General features: G+C 43.3%; 1 long non-coding RNA gene and 3 other non-coding genes across 4 annotated transcripts; all 4 read left to right on the top strand.

Moving 5' to 3' along the window:
- Positions 1-10,771: 10,771 nt before the first annotated feature.
- TRNAY-GUA (transfer RNA tyrosine (anticodon GUA)) lies at positions 10,772-10,862 on the top strand. The gene is given in 2 exon segments: positions 10,772-10,808; positions 10,827-10,862. It is a non-coding gene; the product is annotated as a tRNA-Tyr (tRNA).
- Positions 10,863-11,233: 371 nt separating this feature from the next.
- On the top strand, positions 11,234-16,637 carry LOC106997831 (uncharacterized). The gene is made up of 2 exons (XR_001444083.3): positions 11,234-11,440; positions 13,964-16,637. It is a non-coding gene; the product is annotated as an uncharacterized LOC106997831 (long non-coding RNA).
- Positions 16,638-17,513: 876 nt separating this feature from the next.
- TRNAY-GUA (transfer RNA tyrosine (anticodon GUA)) lies at positions 17,514-17,788 on the top strand. Its single transcript has 2 exons — positions 17,514-17,550; positions 17,753-17,788. It is a non-coding gene; the product is annotated as a tRNA-Tyr (tRNA).
- A 1,380-nt stretch (positions 17,789-19,168) lies between these two features.
- TRNAY-GUA (transfer RNA tyrosine (anticodon GUA)) lies at positions 19,169-19,258 on the top strand. The gene is given in 2 exon segments: positions 19,169-19,205; positions 19,223-19,258. It is a non-coding gene; the product is annotated as a tRNA-Tyr (tRNA).
- The last annotated feature ends 1,467 nt before the right edge of the window (positions 19,259-20,725 follow it).

Here is a 20,725-nt window from a genome sequence, read left to right as displayed (position 1 = left end):
CAGTCGGGAGGCTGAGTAGGAGGATGGTTTAAGCCCCATGAGGCAGAACTTGCAGTGAGCCATGTCCATGCCACAGCACTCCTGTAGCAGGAGGAGTCATAGACAAAAATCCCTCAGACACTGGATTGTGGAAGGAAAGAGCTTTATTCAGCTGGGAGCATTGGCAGACTTACGTCCTAGAAACTGAGCTCTCTGAATAAGTAATTCCTGTCCTTTTTAAGGGCTCACAACTCTAAAGGGGCTGCGTGAAGTGGGGGTCGTGATCAATTGAGCAAGCAATGGGTACATGACTGGGGGCTGCAATGCACCAGTAATCAGAATAAAACAGAACAGAACAGGGAGTTTCACGATGCTTCTTCATACAATGTCTAGAATCTAGAGATACCACAAGCGGTGAGGTCAGGGGTTGAATTTTAACTACCAGGTCTGAAATGTGGCACTGGGCTGTCTGACTATGAATTTCACTTCTGTCTATTCTTTTAACTTCTACCTTTTCAGTAAACAAGAAATTAAGTATAAGACAATATGAGGAGTGGTCTCCTCTCTCCAATCTGGGAACAGAGCCAGACCCTGTCTCAAGAAAAAAAAGAAAAAGAAAAAACAAATGAAGAAAAGAAAATGGCTCAGTAATTGAATTGGGATTGTTGCAAAATTTGAGAAACTAGGTGTTAAAGCATGTACAGTGGCAGCACATTGTATGCACTATATGTTAATAAATAATTACTTAATACTGGTGAGATTTGGCAGGGTAATGGGTATGTGTTAATTGAAAGAGGACACCAACATCTAAAAAAGGCAACGTTCTTACCAGCTGAGAGCTGAAAACACAGCTAATATTTAATTATTCATAGAAGGAAAATAAAATGAAGAAAAATCTCAACTGATCTATCTTCTAATGTTCTGAAATTTACAGCTCGTTGCTTAAAGTAGGCCTAGCAAAGAGAATGGAGTCAAAGCTCTTTTTTTTTTAAACCAAATAACGTCTATTAACATCTCAAAGAACTCTTGATACTCAAGGAACTAACATTTAGCAAAAATACATTTTAGAAAATATGGTTCTTTTCAAATGTAAATTACTGCAAGAGACAAACAACCAGGAAATAAAAGACTGGAAGAACTGGTTAAAGACCCATCTAATGCCATAAAAGTTCACAAGACTACTTAAATATAAATAATAGTTTATTAACAATCTTGTACTTTTAAAATTCACATTGGTAATTCTAAAATGCTTTGAGTGACATCAGAATCACCTAAGATGTGGGAATGACAATCAATTAATTAATTTATACTTAATCTAAGAAAAGTTATATACATTTTAGAGACCAGGAAGACTAAAGTGGCTTCTGAATTACTGTGTTTATGAACCAAGAACTGGATTATGAAGACTTTTATAAAATCATCTTGAGGTAGGAAAAAAAACAACGTTCTGAGAGTACGATGCCCATTTTTGTGTGTGTTTACAATATTGTGATTGCTGTAATAATCAGGCAGTGAGAATACTAGCCCTTCATCTGATAAGCCACTGTAACCCTCAGGTCCTTATTAACCCTTTATAAAGCTGGTGATATGGTGTGGCTGTTTCACCACCCAAATCTCATTTTGAATTGTAGTTCCCAAAATCTCCATGTGTCATGGGAGGAACCCAGTGGGAGGTAATGAAATCATGGGGGTGGTTGCCCCTGTGCTATTCTCTTCATGGTAATTGCTCATGAGATCCAGTGGTTTTATAAGGAGTTTCCCCCTTCACTTGGTTCCCAGTCTCTCTCCTGCCGCCCTGTGAAAAGTAGGCACCCTTCTAGGGGCATGCATTATCACGTGAAAGTATACCAATGTTAAATGCAGAAACAATAGACTCTAAGGAGACTTCAGAAAGGAAAAACAGTAATATAAAAGAGGTCAGAGCCGGGCGTGGTGGCTCACGCCTGTAATCCCAGCACCTTGGGAGGCCGAGGCGGGTGGATCACGAGGTCAGGAGATTGAGATCATCCTGGCTAACACGGTGAAACCCCATCTTTACTAAAAGTACAAAAAAAAAAAAATAGCTGGGTGTGGTAGCAGGTGCCTGTAGTCCCGGCTGCTCAGGAGGCTGAGGCAGGAGGATGGCGTGAACCCGGGAGGCAGAGCTTGCAGTGAGCCGAGATGGCGCCACTGCATTCCAGCCTGGGCGACAGAGCGAGACTCCGTCTCAAAAAAAAAAAAAAAAAAAAAAAAAGAAAAAAAAGAAAAAAAGAAAAGAAAAAGTGGTCAGAAAAGGTATACCTCTCATTGACATCTGTTAGACAAATACAGGACAAGATCTTGACAGGGAGTGGAGGGATATCCTGCCGTATCTCATTAGGGTTACTCTGTGAGGCAAGACCAGGAGTGGGGATAGGTCTGAAACAGCCATGTTGTAATAAGTCTTTCTAAGAAAACGTCACTACATTATTTTGGAGGACAGTATGAAAGGTAAGGTAGCAGAGAGAATTGGGGATAATCAGAAAATAGGCTATCTCACTCAGCTTTCTTCCCATTTGTCTATGCCACAGAGTCTCCCTCTGTTGCCCAGGCTGGAGTACAGTGGCACGATCTCGGCTCACCGCAGCCTCGACTTCCCAGTGAGGCAGGAAAATAGGATCTGGAAGCAGGGAACACAAGGCCAACTCACACTTCAGCTATAACAGGAAATATCCTCTCCCTAGGGCATACACGGAGTAAATGACTTTGTAACTTTACTTCATCCTCTTCATTTACATAGGGTGTACCCCAAGTAGACGGTATTTAAACTCACAAAAACTCTGTAACGGGGCCTTTGAGCCCCTATGCTCAGCCCCACTCCCACACCGTGGAGTGTACTTTCATTTTCAATAAAACCTTTCATTCTTTCCTTGCTCTGTTTGTGCGTTTTGTCCAATTCTTTGTTCAAGACACCAAGAACCTGGACACCCTCCACCATTAACACCAGGCTCTAGTGATCCTCCCATCTCAGCCTCCTGAGTAGCTGAAACTGTAGGCACGTGCCACCACGCCCAGCTAATTTTTGTATTTTTTGGAGAGACGAGGTTCTGCCATATTCCCCAGGGTTAAATTTTTTTAGTTTTATTTATTTATTTTTTTTGAGATGGAGTCTCCCTCTGTTGCCCAGGCTGGGGGGCAGTGATGCGATCGGCTCAACTGCAACCTTCACCTCCCGGGTTAAAGCGATTCTCCTGCCTCAGACTCCTGAGCAGCTGGAATTATGGGCACACAACACCATGCCCAGCTAATTTTTGTATTTTTTAGCAGAGACAACGTTTCACTATGTTGGCCAAGCTGGTCTCGAACTCCTGACCTCAGGTGATCCGCTGGCTTCGGCTTTCCAAAGTGTTGGGATTACAGGCATGAGCCACTGCACCCAGCCAAAAATTTCTTTATTAAGCATTAATAACTGTTATCATTTATTAAAACCCTGCCACAGTCAATCAAGGCCCTATACTATGTGCTCGAAGGCTAACTGAACACAAGACAGACCTCAGTTAGTGAAGGCTACATAAGTAATGCCTAAACATATCAGGTACTTTGAAATGTTAGATGTTTTCCTCACAGTTATCTAAAGTCTAGTAAAAGTTTACGGATTTTACCATTCACTTTTTCTACTTTCCTAGCTCTTTTGATTTTTACTTTTTAAAAATCTTACACTTCTAGTATAGAATACCTTTAACCAAAAGTCATGGGGGAAGGAGAAGTTATGAATCAATTAAAAAAAAAAAAACTCAAGGGAAAAAATGATAAAATTTTACTCTGAAAAGCTTCTAAAAATACTGATGTCTGCTGGTATGTAGAAAGCATGTTTTAACCATCTTATGGCATTCTTCATGTTAGATATTTGCAATCAATCTATATAGCATACCAGGGGAGAAATTTATCTTAAAGCAGGGAAGTTGTTGGCAAGTATGATTAATTTAGCTTTGCCTTGTGTAATCATTTTTAGTATCTGTCTGTGTCCCAGCACATATTTCCTAATTTTCATAATTGCTTGCGTCTAGAGTTCAGAGAGTTCCAGGACTTCTTCCAAAAGACATATGTTTACATAAGCAAAATACACTTTTATTATAGTATAGTGTAAATCACCAACCAGAAAGGTTCTACAAACTTAAATTCCAAGCATTCTGAATCAGACCTTTAAAGCCAAAAATCTTTATTTCCATAACTGACTCATGACCTACTCTTTGAGCTTTTAAATTTTGACAGCTTTTCAGGACAGAGGCTGTCTTGTTTCTGTGTGTTCCCAGAACTTAGCATAGGACCTGGAATAGTCAGTGATCAATACATGTCTGTGAATATACAGGTCACTGCTGTGTACATATTGCTTCCTTTTAGTACTTTTATTCTCAAAATTACAACAGCTGAAATGTTCACTCATTTGACTACCAAGATCAATGTAAAATACACAAATAAAAAAATCAAGTAACTTTTAGCTCTTGCTCACACATACATAATACTAGGATGGATTCAAAATGTCTCTACTTAACTTTTGTCAGGAATCTATTCAAAATGTCACTACTAACTTTTGTCAAAAGTGATTCTGGGCAGGGTGCGGTGACTCACGCCAGTAATCCCAACACTTTGGGAGGCTAAGCTAGGAAGATTGCTTGAGCCCAGGAGTTCAAGACCAGCTTGGGCCACATAGTGAGACCCCATCTCTATTTTTTTTTTTTTTTTAAAGTGATTCTGGCCAGACACAGTGGCTCACGCCTATAATCCCAGCACTTTGGGAGGCTGAGGTGGGTTGATCACGAGGTCAGAATTTCGAGACCAGCCTGGCCAGCATGGTGAAACCCTGTCTCTACCAAAAATACAAAAATTAGCTGGGCACGGTGGCGGGCGCTTGTAATCCCAGCTACTAGGGAGGCTGAGGCAGAAGAATTGTTTGAACTTGGGAGGCGGAGGTTGCAGTGAGCCAAGACTGGGCCACTGCACCACTCCAGCCTGGGTGACTGAGCAAGACTCCGTCTTGCGGGAAAAAAAAAGTGATTCTGATCAAAATTCCTATCTAAGCAAGGGCAACATAGTGAGACCTACGACTCAACATACTGAGTCTCTACAAAAATACAAAAACAAAATAAAACAGCCCATCAGTTGGGCATGATGATATGTGCCTTAATCCCAGCTGCTCAGGAGGCTGAGGGGAGAGGATCCCTTGAGACTTGGAGATCAATACTTCAGTGAGCTCTGATCCCACCACTGCACACCAGCCTGGACCACTGCACTCCAGCATTAACAACACAGTGAGACCCTGTCTCAAAAAAAAAAAAAAAAAATCCTCTGTAAGGTCTATAACTCCATCTACGAGGCTTTCCTTAATTAATCTCAACCAAATCTGATCTCTTACATAGTCTAAATTCTTGTGTACTTAGGTTTTTTGTGGTACTGTTTGGGACTTGTTTTAATGATTACGTTATTACTCGTATGCTTCCTATGGTGTTATTCTTGAATTCTTTATACTCTAATTTAACCAAAAATAAGGCCCAGCTAAAAGGCTTTCCAAGTACCCTCTGTGGGTTCCCCTGTTTGAGCCTGTGGGAGTAAGGCAGTAGACAGCACACTCTGAGAAATGTGCGCTACAAATTCTGTTTCATTTGATATTCACAACTATCCCCTTAGGATCTGTATTATCTTCATTATCATCATCCCCATTTTGCATAAGGCATGAGGAAGTTAGGGAAGTCATACTGCTTGTGGGACATAGATTCAAAAATGGACTAAGTGGCTAAAACACCTGTCTGTGTTCTTTCCATTACATGTCACACACGAGTAAATAGCCCGTCATGTTGCTGTACCTTCTACTACCAAAATTCATATTTACTTTTAAATTGTGTTCAAAAGGGTCTATGTACACAATTAGTACAATACGTATTTACTCGTTTTAGGAAGTATTACAATACAGTTACTGTAGAAACACATGCCACAGAAATTGGTTCTTTACTCACTCCGGAAGGACCCAAGCGGCCTCCACTTGGGGTTCCTCCGGCTTTATGTGGCGCTGCTGCACCACGTCCTCCCCTACACGTGGGGGTTGGTGGTCCGATTTCCTCACCCTCAACGGACCACGCGCTCGCAAAGAACCCAGGGCCTCTTCCACCAGCCCGCAGCCGGTACGCAGTAAACCTTTACCGAATGAATGAATGGAAAACTGCGAATTAACTGCATGTTACTTTGCAACATGGGCTGTATGTATGTATGTATGTATGTGTGTATTTATATATTTTTTGAGACGGAGTCTCTCTCTGTCGCCCAGGCTGAATGCAGCGGCGCGATCTCGGCTCACTGCAAGCCCCGCCTCCTGGGTTCACGCCATTCTCCTGTCTCAGCCTCCCGAGTAGCTGGGACTACAGGCGCCCGCCACCAAGCCCGGCTAATTTTTTGTATTTTTAGTAGAGCGGGGGGTTTCACCGTGTTTGCCAGGATGGTCTCGATCTCCTGACCTCGTGATCCGCCCGCCTGGGCCTCCCAAAGTGCTGGGATTACAGGCGTGGGCCCCCGCGCCTGGCCCGCATTTTTTTTTTAATGACACTTATTTCATCTATAAATACGCAGATGCACAGAGCGCCACTATACCACCTTTCATGTCACCCGCGGAGTTTTGCAGCCGTGACGGCAACTGCACCTGCGCACCTGGCAACACAAATAGGCCACACCCTCGCCACCATGTGACCTCCTCCCCATCACGGGACCCGTTGCTCCCCACGCTGGCCCAGGACCGCAAGTTCCCGGTTACCTTTATTTCGCTGGTTTTCCGAACCTCCAACGAAACGCACTCGCCGTCCGCTTGCTGTCCTCTTGCTTGCCGCTAGCTCCAGATGGCTACCATTCGGAAAATCAGCTCCGCTACCAAACACAAGTGGAAAGAAAGCGTAAGCGGGTGAAAAAGCTGAGAAAGTGGAAGAGGGCGACGGACCCCCAGCCCCTTAGCTCAAAATGACCACCCGGGAGCAGAGATACCCTTTGCGAAGCTTTCTTTTTCTTTGTGTGTCTATTCGTCAACGCAGGTGCCCCCCTCGCCACCGCCTCTTCACCTTTCCCTGTGCGAAAGGCTTTGTAGTCTTCCAATTAGCAAGTCAATGAAACCGGACGCCAGGGCACCCACCCTGGGTCCTGGCTTCTGGCGCTACTGATACTCTCTTCTCTTGCACTACCGCGGGAGTGAGGTGGGGGGCTGGGAGAGGCAGGTGGGCCTGGAGACTCATCTCCCACCTGCATCTAAGAATACTATTTATGAAGGAGAACAAAGGAAAGCAAAACCTTTCCAGCTTCCCGTTTTCACATTGGGTTATATTTTGTTTTGAAACTGAACACATAGAAGATAATTTTAGCCATATATAGGATAATCATAATTCCTAACCTACAAGAATACAATTTGTCATGCCCGTCTCATAATCCCTCAGATCTAACGTTTGTTCCCATCACTTTCCGCTGTCCCTCAAGTTTCCTTCAGGCCTGTCTTCTCTGTCTGAATTGTCTGTAATTTGGCGCTGGAGAAATGAAGGAGTGGATCCTGCCTCAGGGCGGGTGTAGGATTACACACAAGTAGGGGCCCCAGTCCACAAGCAAAGGCAGGAAGGACTTGTGCTTGGAAGACTTCATAAATCACATTTATCTTACACTGGATGGTTCTGTTAGTAGGTCAGACTTTTAATATGAATGTTCACGCTCCTTCTTGTGAATCTATTTTAGGGGAAACCTAATTATTTTCTTTCACAATAAAGGGTTTGTTGGGAGAGTGGCAGAAAAGAGGAACTTTTTTTTTTTTTTTTGAGATGGAATTTCACTCTTGTTGCCCAGGCTGGAGTGCAATGGCCCGATCTCGGCTCACCGCAACCCCCGTCTCCCTGGTTTAAGCGATTCTCCTGCCTCAGCCTCCCGAGTAGATGGGATTACAGGCGCCCGCCAACATGCCCAGCTAATTTTTGTATTTTTAGTAGAGACAGGGTCTCGCCATGTTAGCCAGGCTGGTCTTGAACTCCTAACCTCGGGTAATCCACCCGCCTCGGCCTTCCAAAGTGCTGGGGATTACAGACGTGAGCCACCACGCTCGGCCTGAACTTCTTTCAATGGTGCCAATCTTATGAACCTCAGACACCTCTCAGTGAGAACTTGCTGGCATTTTGTGTGGAGAACAGAACCGAGAGGACCAATCTGGACAAGGGGAGCCAATTGGAAAACTGCAGGCCCAGGATTATTTTATTTTCATTCTCTAGAGCAGAGTTGCAATAGAGCGCTATTGACATTTTGGACTAGATATTATAATTCTTTGTTGTAGGGGCTGTTCTATGCATTACAGGATGTTTACTAGCATTCCTGTTCTTTACCTACTATATTCCTCAGTCACAGCTATTTACCTACTATGTTCCTCAGTCATAACAATTAAAAATGTCTTCTTACATTGTCAGATGACCCTTGTGAGGGCAAAATTGCTCCATTAGATAAATTACTGCTCCACGAGTATGTAGCATTGTTTTGGCTTACTATTTATTTTTGAGACAGGGTCTGGCTCTGTCTCTCAGGCTGCAGTGTGCAGTGAAACAATCATAGCTCACTGTGGCCTCAAACTCCTGGGCTCATGGGATCCTCCCTCTTCAGCCAGTCCCAGTAGCTGGGCCTACAGGCACCCGACCACTACTCCCGGCTAATTTTTGTATTTTTTGTAGAAACAGGATTTCACCACGTTGGCCATGGCTGATCTCAAACTGCTGATCTCAAGCGACTTTACCTGCCTCAGGCTCCCAAACTACTGGTATTACAGGCCTGAGCCACCAAGCCCGGCCTAGTTTACTATTTATTGATTAGGGTATTTTTTCAACTTTGTAAGGGACCGTCGTTAACTTGTAGACAACTGTGATGATGCAAATGAACTTCGTCTGATATTTAGTTATTTTCTGTCCTGTAGAAACAGTAACAGTTATATTGCCCTATGGGGCAGTTTCTAGTTCTCTATTTCACTTAGCAAAGTTAATTTACAGCATCGCTTCTTTCAGTGACTATCAAATTCTTTGAATCGGTTTTACCATCTTGATGATTCCCTCATTAGTGAATTAAACCTTTGGCAAATGTTTATTTCATATTCATATAATAATCATGCATTTAACCGTTTGAAAAGTGTATTTTGACCAAATGAATAATAGTAAATACATCTTTGAAACAGGATAACTTATTCAGTCCATTGAGGTTGGAGAGGAGATAAAACATTACATTTAATTCATCCAGACTCGCCCCACTCAAATAAATGTTTCATGGACTTGAGGAGATTAATGGCCAAGTTAAATGTGCTTTCAATTCTTGTTCAGAAAAGAAAAAAAAAAATCTGTGTGCCATAAAGGAGTGAACATTGGGCTCAATGGACTACTTGTACAAGAAGGATCATTTGCCCTGTGCATGTTGTATTACATGACAAGGTAATTATCTTTAATGGAACATGAAGAAGAATGAAACAGATTTCTTTTCCTTTTTCTTTCTTTCTTTTTTGTTTTTTTGTTTTTTTGTTTTTTTGTTTGTTTTTTTGAGAGGGAGTCTTGCTCTGTCCAGCAGCTGGAGTGCAATGGCAACATTTCTGCTCACTGCAACCTCTGCCTCCTGGGTTCCAGCGATTCCCCTGCCTCAGCCTCCCGAGTAGCTGGGATTACAGGCGCCCACCACCATGCCCGGCTGATTTTTGTAGTTTTAACAGAGACGGGAGTTTCTCCATTTTGGCCAGGTTGGTCTCGAACTCCTGACCTCAAGTGATCTCCCCATCTCGGCCTGCCAAAGTCCTGGGATTACAGAGGTGAGTCAACATGCCAGGCCATAATGAAACAGATTTCCGATGCCAGATTCCACAAGTGGATTTCTTCGTTAATGAGGGAGGATAATAGCTATTCTGAGCTTCAGAGTCATAGAAAACTAGACAAGAACCTTACACTTTGCAAAACTAATATTTGAAATGATATTACCCTGTGTTAAAGTTGATCATCTAAAAACGTATCATTTTAGCACCCCCATGGATAGGTTTCTGCTGAGTTAAGAATTAATGTGATGGCCAGCTGCTGTGGGCTCACGCCTATGATGCTAGGATTTTGGGAGGCCAAAGCGGACGAATCACTTGAGGCCAAGAGTTCGAGACCAGATTGGCCAACATGGCAAAATCACATCTCTACTAAAAATACAAAAATTAGCCAGGCGTGGTGGCTTGCGCTTGTAATCCCAGCTGTTCGGAGACTGAGGCGGGAGAACGGGAGAATCGCTTGAACCTGGGAAGTGGAGGTTGCAGTGAGCCGATATCGCGCCACCGCACTCCGGTCCGGGCGACAGAGCGAGACTGTGTCTCAAAAAAAAAAAAAAAAAAAAAAAAAAATAGTATGCTTTCGAAATTGCGTTATTTAGCCTGCTCTTCCTTCTCCTCCTCCTGTCAATTATCTCAATAAAATCTCATTAAAATTGCAGTGTTAAAATGTTTCAAATTCTATTTTTAGGTAGAGATTAAAATTGGTTATATAATGCATTCATCACAACAGAAGATGGTCATTGCTAAATTCTTATCAGTTCTTTGTGCCTCCTTAACATTTTATGTTTCTTTTTGTAAACTAGTGAGAGTGGTGCTTCTGTTTTCTCCCTGTTTCAGAGAAAAGAGCCTCTGAATATCAATCAATTCCGAAGGGGTACTGGATGTCAAAAGAATATCAACTGGATGTCAAATAGGTAAATAGGACGGCAAACGGCCACGATTGCCCAACCTCGCGCAGAGATGGCATCCCCAGCAGAGAGAGACAGTTATGTGAATCCTTCGATAGCTCAGTTGGTAGAGCGGAGGACTGTAGTTGGATATTTCCCTAGTTATCCTTAGGTCGCTGGTTCGAATCCGGCTCGAAGGAGTTCATGTTTTTTTGCGTATAAGTTTTAAGATTCATTCTCAGAAATGAGTATTTCACTTATACATATCCTCGATGAGAATCTATTATAAAACTATTTTGGATGTGCAATGAATCTCTTTTTTTTATTATTCTCCGTAATAATTTTTAACACGCGCCATCAAGGCTTCATCCCTATAATTCATATAATCCAACTCTCTTAGAAGTCCTGGGCACTGAGGAAGTGAATCAGACACTGGTCCACTGGGCTAGAGATCCACAGAGGCCTCTCCACCCCTTAACCCCGGATCCACAGCCTGGGGAAAGGGGCGGCTGGTGGGAATTACTCGGAGCAACTGGTAATTGGTGGGGCACGCGCGTCCCCTGGTGTTCAAAGTTCTGAATCGTTGAGAGTTACATGCCGAACCACTAGCGTCTGAACCCTACACATCTGAAGCCGGGATGACATTCAAGGAGTCTATTCGCCCTTCTCCTTTTAATTGTCAAGGTGGTGGCTTTCGACCCTAGCTGAGAATATGTGGTAGATATTAGAATCACCTGGGGAGATTTTACAAAGCATCTATGCTTGGGTTTCTTTGGAGGTAAGATTCAGGTATTGTAGTTTCAAAAGCTCACCAGGTGACTTTCATGTACTGCAAGTTTTGAAAAACACTGGTAGAAGCGAATTATTTTAGAAGAAAATAATACATACGGGAAAAAATGGACAGGATTTCCTACCCACATAGGGAATTAGCTCACGAAGTAGAGATCTGGCATAACAGTGGTACATATTTGGTAATTTTGTGCCAATCTTATTACAATATATTAATCCCATTGTACCCCTTTGTGTCTGAAAATGTGATTCCCAGGTACCTATGGTAGAGTTCTTAATGACAAATATCTTTGTCTAGATCAAAGTAAGGAAGCGTTTTCTGAGGAATTTGTGCCTGGCAATTTCTTGTATGTGCCTTCCCATGTTTCCAAACTTTTATTTTTTATGAAAATAATTCTCAAACTTGGATATGTATCAGAACCACGTGGAAAACTAATAAAAAAACACAGAAGCCCAGGCTTATTGAATTAGGGTGGTGGTTGGAGAGTCCTGCCCAAAACGCATTGGAAGCCACTCCTATTAAGGGCTGGAGATGGATCTAAACTGATAGCTCCCCATGAACTTGCTTTTTGAAAGCTGGTTGGAGGCAAAAGAAAAATGGCCTTTTGTTTGTTTTTTGAGAGGGAGTCTCGCTCTGTCGCCCAGCCTGGAATGCAGTGGCTCCATCTCAGTTCACTGCAAGCTCCGCCTTCCGGGTTCAAGAGATTGTCCCGCCTCAGTCTCTCGAGTAGCTAGGATTACAGGCGTCCGCCACCACGCCGGGCTAATTTTTGTGTTTTTAGTAGAAACGGGGTTTAACCATGTTGGCCAGGCTGGTCTGGAACTCCTGACCTGACGTGATCCACCCGCCTCGTCCTCCCAAAGTGCTAGAATTACAGGCGCGAGCCACCGCACCCAGCCAGAAAACAAAACAAAACAAAAAATAGGTATTTTGAAAGGTAATGTTTGAGCCTTGAATGCGACATTTATTAAATAGTCCTGAACTAAGCTTCTTGCCAAGGCACAATAGATTTTGGTCCAGAGAGATTCTCTGTCACAATTCTCCTCCCATATGCCAGCACCAGGAACAGCAGAAGACCCCCCACCACCCTCCGGCAAGTTATAGCAAGATGACTTCAGAAGAGGAAGAGTGAATGTCAAAACAAAACAAAACAAAACAAAACAAAAACCCTCAAACATACCTACATATGCTTTGGCCCTCCCTCATTTTATTTTATTTGTTTATTTTTTTTGAGACGGAGTCTCGCTCTGTCGCCCAGGCTGGAGTGCAGTGGCGCGATCTCAGCTCACCGCAACCTCTGCCTTCCGGTTTCAAGCCATTCTCCTGGCTCAGCCTCCCGAGTAGCTGGGATTACAGGCATGCGCCACCACGCCCGGCTAATTTTTGTTGGGATTCATGCACCACCAAGCCCGGCTAATTTTTGTATTTTTAGTAAAGACGGGGTTTCACAATGTTGCCAGCCTGGTCTCGAACTCCTGACCTCTGGATCATCCTGTCTCGGCCTCCCAAAGTGCTGGGATTACAGATGTGAGCCACCATGCCCCGCCCATCCATTTTATTGAGATAATGGGAGTGCATTTGTTACAGTTGTAACAACTTGAGGTGGTCCTCAATAGGTCGGACATGTAGGAAATAGATTCTAAGAATAAAAATGTAATTTTAAAAATCTTTTAAAATTTGTAATACGGGGCCAGGCGCGGTGGCCCACGCCTGTAATCCCAGCCCTGTGGGAGGCTGAGGCGGGTGGATCACTAGAGGTTAGGAGTTCAAGACCAGCCTGGCCAACAGGGTGAAACCCCGTATCTACTATAAAAATATTCCGGGTGTGGTGGCTCACAGCTGTAATCCCAGCTACTCCGGAGGCTGAGGCACAAGAATCGCTTGAACCCGGGAAGCGGAGGTTGCAGTGACCCGAGATCGTGCCACTGCACTCCAGACTGGGCGACAGAGTAAGTGTCTCAAAAAAAAAAAAAAAAAAAAAAAAAAAAAAAAGGAAAAGAAAAGGAAAAGAAAAAAATTGTAATATGTCCTCAGTCTGCTCTGATAAAAATGTAATACATAAATGTAATACATAAATGATCGAAGTGCATAATAGATTTGCCAATGCACCTGGCAGAGATCAACGTTCAGAACTGAAAACCGTGAGAGAAATTCCAAAGAACCCAACTCTGTCTAGGATAGAACAGTCCGAGGACTAGATGGCGAGGGAATCTTGAGCTTGAAGGAAAGGCCACCCCCATTATGATATGGGAGTGTGTTGTTAGCTGTTTATGAGTCAGCAAGATATTCACGGAAAGATAGGAGTAAAGGCCAAAGGGTAAGGTGTGAGAGGAAACTACATAAAACTGGAGAATACGGGCATCGATCCCGCTACCTCTCGCATGCTAAGCGAGCGCTCTACCATTTGAGCTAATTCCCCTCGTGGAAAAGCGCCTTTTACATCCTTTACCCTGTTTGATATCTGGAAGTAATTCAGGACTCACTGCTATTTCAATTGACTTTTGTCATTAGCCAATAGGAAAAAAATGAAGAACTGTGTATCAATGGTGACTAAAGAGCCTCAGCATGACTTCCGCCCCTCAGCGCCATCTATAATCTGTTTTGCCATGTCGGATCCCGTCGGGAGGAGACCACGGAGTGCAGGTGAACCAGGGAGTCAGGGAGTCAGGGTCCTTAGAAACAGCTGTCTTGGGGATCCGGGAAGAGGTTAACACTGGAATCACATCTACGGAAACCGGGAACTGGAAGCAAATTGAGGATGCAGCCAGAAGGGAAAATCAAGTTTTTCAAGCAATGAGGTTCGGCCTTGGCCTAACCAATAGTTTCTACCACTCTCCGCACCCCTAAAATTTTCATCTATTCATCTGGTTCCAGAAACAGATTATCCAGCGTCTTTATAGATCTACGAATGTCCCTTAAAGTCGGGAGCGGTTGTTCACGCCTGTAATCCGAGCACTTTGGGAGGCCGAGGCGGGTGGATCACTTGAGATTAGGAGTTCGAGACCAGCCTGCCAATATGGTGAAACCCCCGTCTCCACTAAAAACACAAAAAATTAGCCGGGCGTGGTGGCGCACGCCTGTAATCCCAGCTGCTCGGGAGGCTGAAGCAGGAGAATCGCTTGAACCCAGGAGGCAGAGCTTGCAATAAGCTGAGTTCGCACCACTGCATTCCAGCCTGGGCGACAGAGTAGTAAGATTCCCTCTCAAAAAGAAAAAGAAAAAAAAATCCACTTTTTGTCTGGCTTTGTCACCGCCGGAGGACCTGTGGCCACGAGGGGGCGTGCGTCCCATTTGATTTCTCTATTCTGGTTTCTGTAGTCCTGATTTCGATCAAGGGGTGTACAAATTATTTTTCTGAGGTAAATATTAGCAAGAGAAGCGAATATACTTATGGCTGCAGACTTAGAGGCAGAGTGTTTGCACAAAGACAAATGCTTTAGTTGCCACTTTTTCTTCTGGGCCTACTGAGTACCAGGTACTGTGCCAGGTGCTAGGTGCTAGGTACTGTTCAGCAGAAGCTAGTTGAGAAAAGGAGGATCCGCTGGGCATTGCTAGAGGCCCATCACTCTCAGAAAAGCCATACGAAAGCTGTCACCCAATATCTGCACCTTCAACTGCTTCTTTTCCAGAAATTCCATCATTAGAAACTTCCTTTTTTATTTTCTAGTCTCAATGGAATTGGGGCAAGATGCTAAAAATTGAAAATGGAGAAGACAAAATATCTTATTTAAGAAAGTGACTATGCTGCTCAGAACATAATAGGTCTTTTAAAGACCTTAAGACAACCTTTAGTACTTGCTCTTCTCTTTTGCTTTTTCATTGCAATCATGGCTGACAAAAAGTGGATAACTCTGCGGGAAGAAGACCTCCCAATTTCCTGTCCCCACCATTTTAGACAAGAGAGTTAAAAACTCAGATATTAGACAGGCGCAGTGGCTCACTCCTGTAATCCTAGCTCTTTGGGAGGCAGCTGGATCATTTGAGGTCAGGAGTTCGAGACCAGCCTGAGACCAACATGGCGAAACTCTGTCTCTACTAAAAATACAAAAATCAGCTGTGGGCCGTGGTGGGTGCCTGTAATCTCAGCTACTTGGGAGGCTGATGCAGGAGAATCGCTTGAACCTGAGAGGCAGAGGTTGCAGTGAGCAGAGATTGCACCACTGCCCTCCAGCCTGGGCGACAGAGCGAGACTCTCTCAATAAACAAACAAAAAACCAGATATTCTAAGTGTGTGTAGAAACCCACCATTCATCTCAGAACTTGGCTCAAAGTCAGCCTTGCTTTGAGGTTCACACCACCTAGGTGCTTTCTCCTTCCACCCTGGACAGAATTTATCCAGTCAGTTTGGCCTCCCCTTACTCTTTTCTGTTTATTTTCTATGACTCTGTTAGCAGTGCAGGTGTGGAAATGAGGTGAAAGAAAATTAGCCCAATCCCATAGTTCAGATCCATGGGTTGTGTGTTGGCAGGACTGCAAACTGGGAGCAATTGGTTTGCCTAGGGCTTTTGAATTGGGAGTTCTGGTTTCCAGCAACATTGGATTAGGTATCAAATTTTACAACTTCTTAGCTTCCACAGAAGTAAATTAAGGTCAAGAAACCCCATCTCTACAAAAAGTACAAAAATTAGCTGGGCTTGGTAGCATGTGCCTGTAGTAGTCCCAGCTACTAGGGAAGCTGAGGTGGGAGGATCACTTGAGGAGGGTGAAGTTGCAGAACTGTGATCATGCCTCTGCACTCCAGCCTATGCGACAGAGTGACAGACTGAGACGCTTTCTCAAAAAAAAAAAAAAAAAAAAAAAAAAGAATATCTTAAAGTTCACATGGAAGTTTTAACAGTTGTTAGCAGTAGTTAAACTATTGACTCTCAACTCCACACCCACTGCTATGGACTGAATTGTGTTTCCTTAAAATTCTGTGTTGAATCCTGAACCTTTAAAGTGACTTAGTTGGAGTACGGAAGTAGTTTAGGTTAAATAAGGTCATAGGGATGGGCCTTGATCCCTAAGCTTAGTTTCCTTATAAGAGGAGACAGAGTACTCAAACCATGTGAAGACACAGCAATAAGATGTCCATCTGCAAGCCAGGAAGTGAGCCCTTACCAAGAACCAAATCAGTTAGCAACTTAATCTTGGACTTCCCAGTCTCCAGAACTGTGAGAAAATAAATTTCTGTTGTTTTAAGCCACCTAGTCTGTGGTATTTTTGTCATAGCAGCCTGCTAGAGTTTGAATGTCTGTGTCCTTCCAAAATTCATTATACTGAAATCTAAGACCCAATATGATAGTGTTAAGATGTGGGGACTTTAGGAAGCCATTTGGCCATCAGAGCTATGCCATTTCTTTTTTGTGGGGGGGTCTTTCTTCTGCCATATGAGAACACAATGTTTCTTCCTTTTGCCCTCCATTTCTTCTGCCATGTGAGGACACAAACATAGGTGCTATCTTGGAAGCAGAAAGCAGGTCTCACCAGACACTGAATCTGCTGGTACCTTGATCTTGGATTTCCCAGCCTCCAGAACGGTGAGCAATACATTTCTACATTTTTTTTTTTTTTTTTTTGAGATGGAGTCTCGCTCTGTCACCCAGGCTGGAGTGCAGTGGTGCAACCTCGGCTCACTGCAGCCTCTGCCTCCCAGTGTCTCCTGCCTTAGCCTGCCCAGTAGCTGGGACTATAGGTGTGAGCCACCATACCCAGCTAATTTTTGTATTTTTAGTAGAGATGGGTTTTCACCACATTGGCCAGGCTGGTTTTGAACTTCTAACCTCAAGTGATCCACCCACCATGGCCTCCTAAAGTGCTAGGATTATAGTTGTGAACCAGAGCACCTGGCCTCCACTCTTTATAAATTACCCAGTCTCAGGTATTTTGACACGCAGAACAAATGGATTCATCATACCGAATACTTCCAGTGTTCTGAAAAAACTGTGTTAAAACCGATTGTAGTTTAAAAAATGAGTATCAATATAATTAAAACTGAGTCTCCTTAATGCAACAAGACTTGAAGACCCAGAAACTTTCAGGACACATATTTAGGAATTCTAGAGAATGAAAAGCTGTGTGTCCTTCGATAGCTCAGTTGGTAGAGCGGAGGACTGTAGGTTAAAACTGAGTTAAAACCGATTGTAGTTTAAAAAATGAGTATCAATATAATTAAAACTGAGTCTCCTTAATGCAACAAGACTTGAAGACCCAGAAACTTTCAGGACACATATTTAGGAATTCTAGAGAACAAAGAACTGTGTGTCCTTAGATAGCTCGGTTGGTGGAGCGGAGGACTGTAGGTTCCTTTAAACTTAAGGCATCCTTAGGCCCCTGGTTCGAATCCGGCTCAGAGGATGTCAGTTTTTGAACTACAGGCTAATTAACGAACTTTACGAAAATAAGGCTCTAGACGGGAAAACGTATTAAGCTGCTCTTTAATCCCTTCTTTAATCCCCTTTGTGATACAGGAAGTAAGACTCTTAATCACATTGCAGTTTTACCACTTGACCCTATGGGTAAGCTTTGCCAAAAGGGAGGCTACAGACTCCAAGGCTGGAGGTGAGAAAGTGAACTTGTTTTCTTTCTGGGGCCTTCCTGTTTCTCTAGGTGTCATCCCAGTAACCCTAACAGAGACAACAACTTTGTAGCAGCCCCGTCTCAAAATTTCACTTCTTATTGGCATCTCTGTAGCTTTTCCGCGTGGTGTCCAAGGTACAGATAGGATACACAATAATGTCAAGAGAGGCTGTCCACATCCTAGGATCACTCCTCTCTAGCTGCTAGCTCTCTATTAGGTTAGAAACATTGAAAGTTATCATCTACTATTTTCTTAGTTACTCATGCAAGGGACTTAATTACGGAGTTCAGTATCAACTGTATGCTATTAATATTTCTGACAAGAGGCACTGGCAGTTGCCATTTGAAGAAAAACTTGGGATTTTTCCTTTTAAAGCCTTTTCTTGCGAGATAGATTTCTGCCTTAGATATAAGGAAGCTGAGCAGACAACAATCTACACAGAACCTCTCTCTATGTTGGACAATTTGCTTTGAAAAAGGAATATTTATATTTCCACGTAAAGTTTTCAAGAGTTTTTGCTTCATTTTAACTGCTCCACCATGGTTATGTAATATACACTCAAATTTACACAAACACGCACAGACGACACTTCCACGTTTCAACACTACAGTTATGAATGTACACAATTTATCATTCGACTTTCAGAAAGGAGAACTGCAAGGATACCGGAACGCTTTGTTCACAACCCTGGGATCCTCATCAACCCAGTTGTCTGTATTTAGGGCAACCATAGCATTTATCAAGCAAATCCAGACACTTTTAAGAGAGAAAGGAGGAGTTAATCACACAAAACAGCAGGACAGAGGGCGTAATCTGGGAGATTGTGTATATCTAGGGGAGCAGGACGGGGGATTCCAGTAAGGTTTTTGGTTTGAGCTATATCTAAATATCCTAATGTTTTCAATATAAAACTCAATGCCTTTTACATATTTATAACCATGAAGCCAATTACCTAGATCATTACACAGAATAATTCCGGTGTCTGAGAATACTGCTTTAAAGCCGATGGTAGTTTAAAAAATTAATATTAATATAATTAAAACCTAGTCTCCTAAATGGAACAAGACTTGAAAACCTAAGAACTTCCAGGACGCACATTATTTTGGGGCTTCTAGAGAGCACAGAACTACGTGTCTAGAGAATGAAAAACTTCGTGTCCTTCGATAGCTCAGTTGGTAGAGCGGAGGACTGTAGGTTCTTTAAATTAAGGTATCCTTAGGTCGCTGGTTCGAATCCGGCTCGAAGGACGGTAGTTTTGACCTACGGGTGAATGATTCCAGACATATATGATCTTTACGAAAATAAAGATCTAGACAAAAATATGTATCAGACGGCTCCTTAGGCTCAACCTTGCGCGAGTAGACAATTTTTGGTTACATGCGTAAAGTATTTTAGGAATAAACCAGAAACGTGGTAGCTTCACCAAAGGGCGCCTGCGTAGATGAAAAGCAGTGTTTCCAGGAAGTCTGAGGCTTCACTTTTTCCTTGTGAAATTTGTACCTCGCAACACTTCACCTCCACTCCCTCCCTGAGTCTCCTCCTGGCTCTTGGTTTCTTGATGCCATTCTTATTTCCCGCTACTGATCATGAAATGCAGTTTTTATTCCCACTTCCCCTCCCCAGCCCCGACCCGAGTTGACGTTCCACCAGCAAACCACAGCCAACGCCCGCAATGGAGTTCAGTTAAGAAGGCGCGTGGGAGGTGTGGGGAATGCCAGGAGCACCCTGGCCCCAAGGTTTTCATTTCAGTTTTTATTGGAGGTTAGAATATACGAAGACTTTTGGGGTCCTCTATCTTGTTACTTTTCTTCTTCTCTCCTTCTGTTTCTCTGTGTGTGGGGGTTTTTGTTGTTGTTGTTGTTGTTGTTGTTATTTTAGACAATCTCGCTCTGTCGCCCAGGCTGAAGGACTCACTGGACTTCCTGGGCTCAAATGATCCTCCCACCTCAGACTCCCGAGTAGCTGGGACTACAGGCTCGAGTCACCACCCCTAGCTATTTTTGGAGAGAGGAGGGGTGTGGTCGGAGAGTTTCGCTTTGTTGGCCAAACTAGTCTCGAACTGCTGGATTCAAGCGATCCGTCCGCCTCGGCCTCCCACAGTGCTGGGATTACATGAATGAGCCACCGCGCCTGGCCAATACTTTTTTATTCTTCCGGCACAGAAAATGAAGAATAAAATTTGAGAACTTTTTATTTTTAAATTTTTGGTTCAGGGGCTACATAGGCAGACTTGTTACGTGACTAAATTGTGTGTCGCTAGGTTTTGGTGTACGAACGTCCCCATCACCAAGGTAGTAATCATAGTACCCGATAGTTTTTCAACCCTCATCCTCCTTCCATCCTCCTGCCTCTAGTAGTTCCCAGGGTCTATTGTTCTCACCTTTGTGTCCATGTGTACTCAGTGTTTAGCTCCCTACTTATAAGTGAGAGAACATGAGGTATTTGGTTTTATGTTCCTGAGTTAATCCACTTAAACAATAGTGGCCTCCAGCTGCACCCATGTTGCTGCAAAGGACGTGATTTTGTACTTTTTCATGGCTGTGTAGTATTCCATGGTGTATATGTATCACGTTTTCTTTATTCCACCCTTAGTGGGTATGTAGGTTGATTCCATGTCTTGGCTATTGTGAATAGTGCTGCAACAAACATACTTATGCATGTGTCTTTTTGGTAGAATGATTTATTTTCCTTTGTGTATATACTCAGCAGTGGGA

Source organism: Macaca mulatta, chromosome 4 (genome assembly GCF_049350105.2).
Source record: "Macaca mulatta isolate MMU2019108-1 chromosome 4, T2T-MMU8v2.0, whole genome shotgun sequence".
NCBI lineage: Eukaryota > Metazoa > Chordata > Mammalia > Primates > Cercopithecidae > Macaca > Macaca mulatta.
The sequence above is the reverse complement of the archived record's forward strand: the minus strand, read 5'-3'. Positions and strand labels throughout refer to the sequence as shown.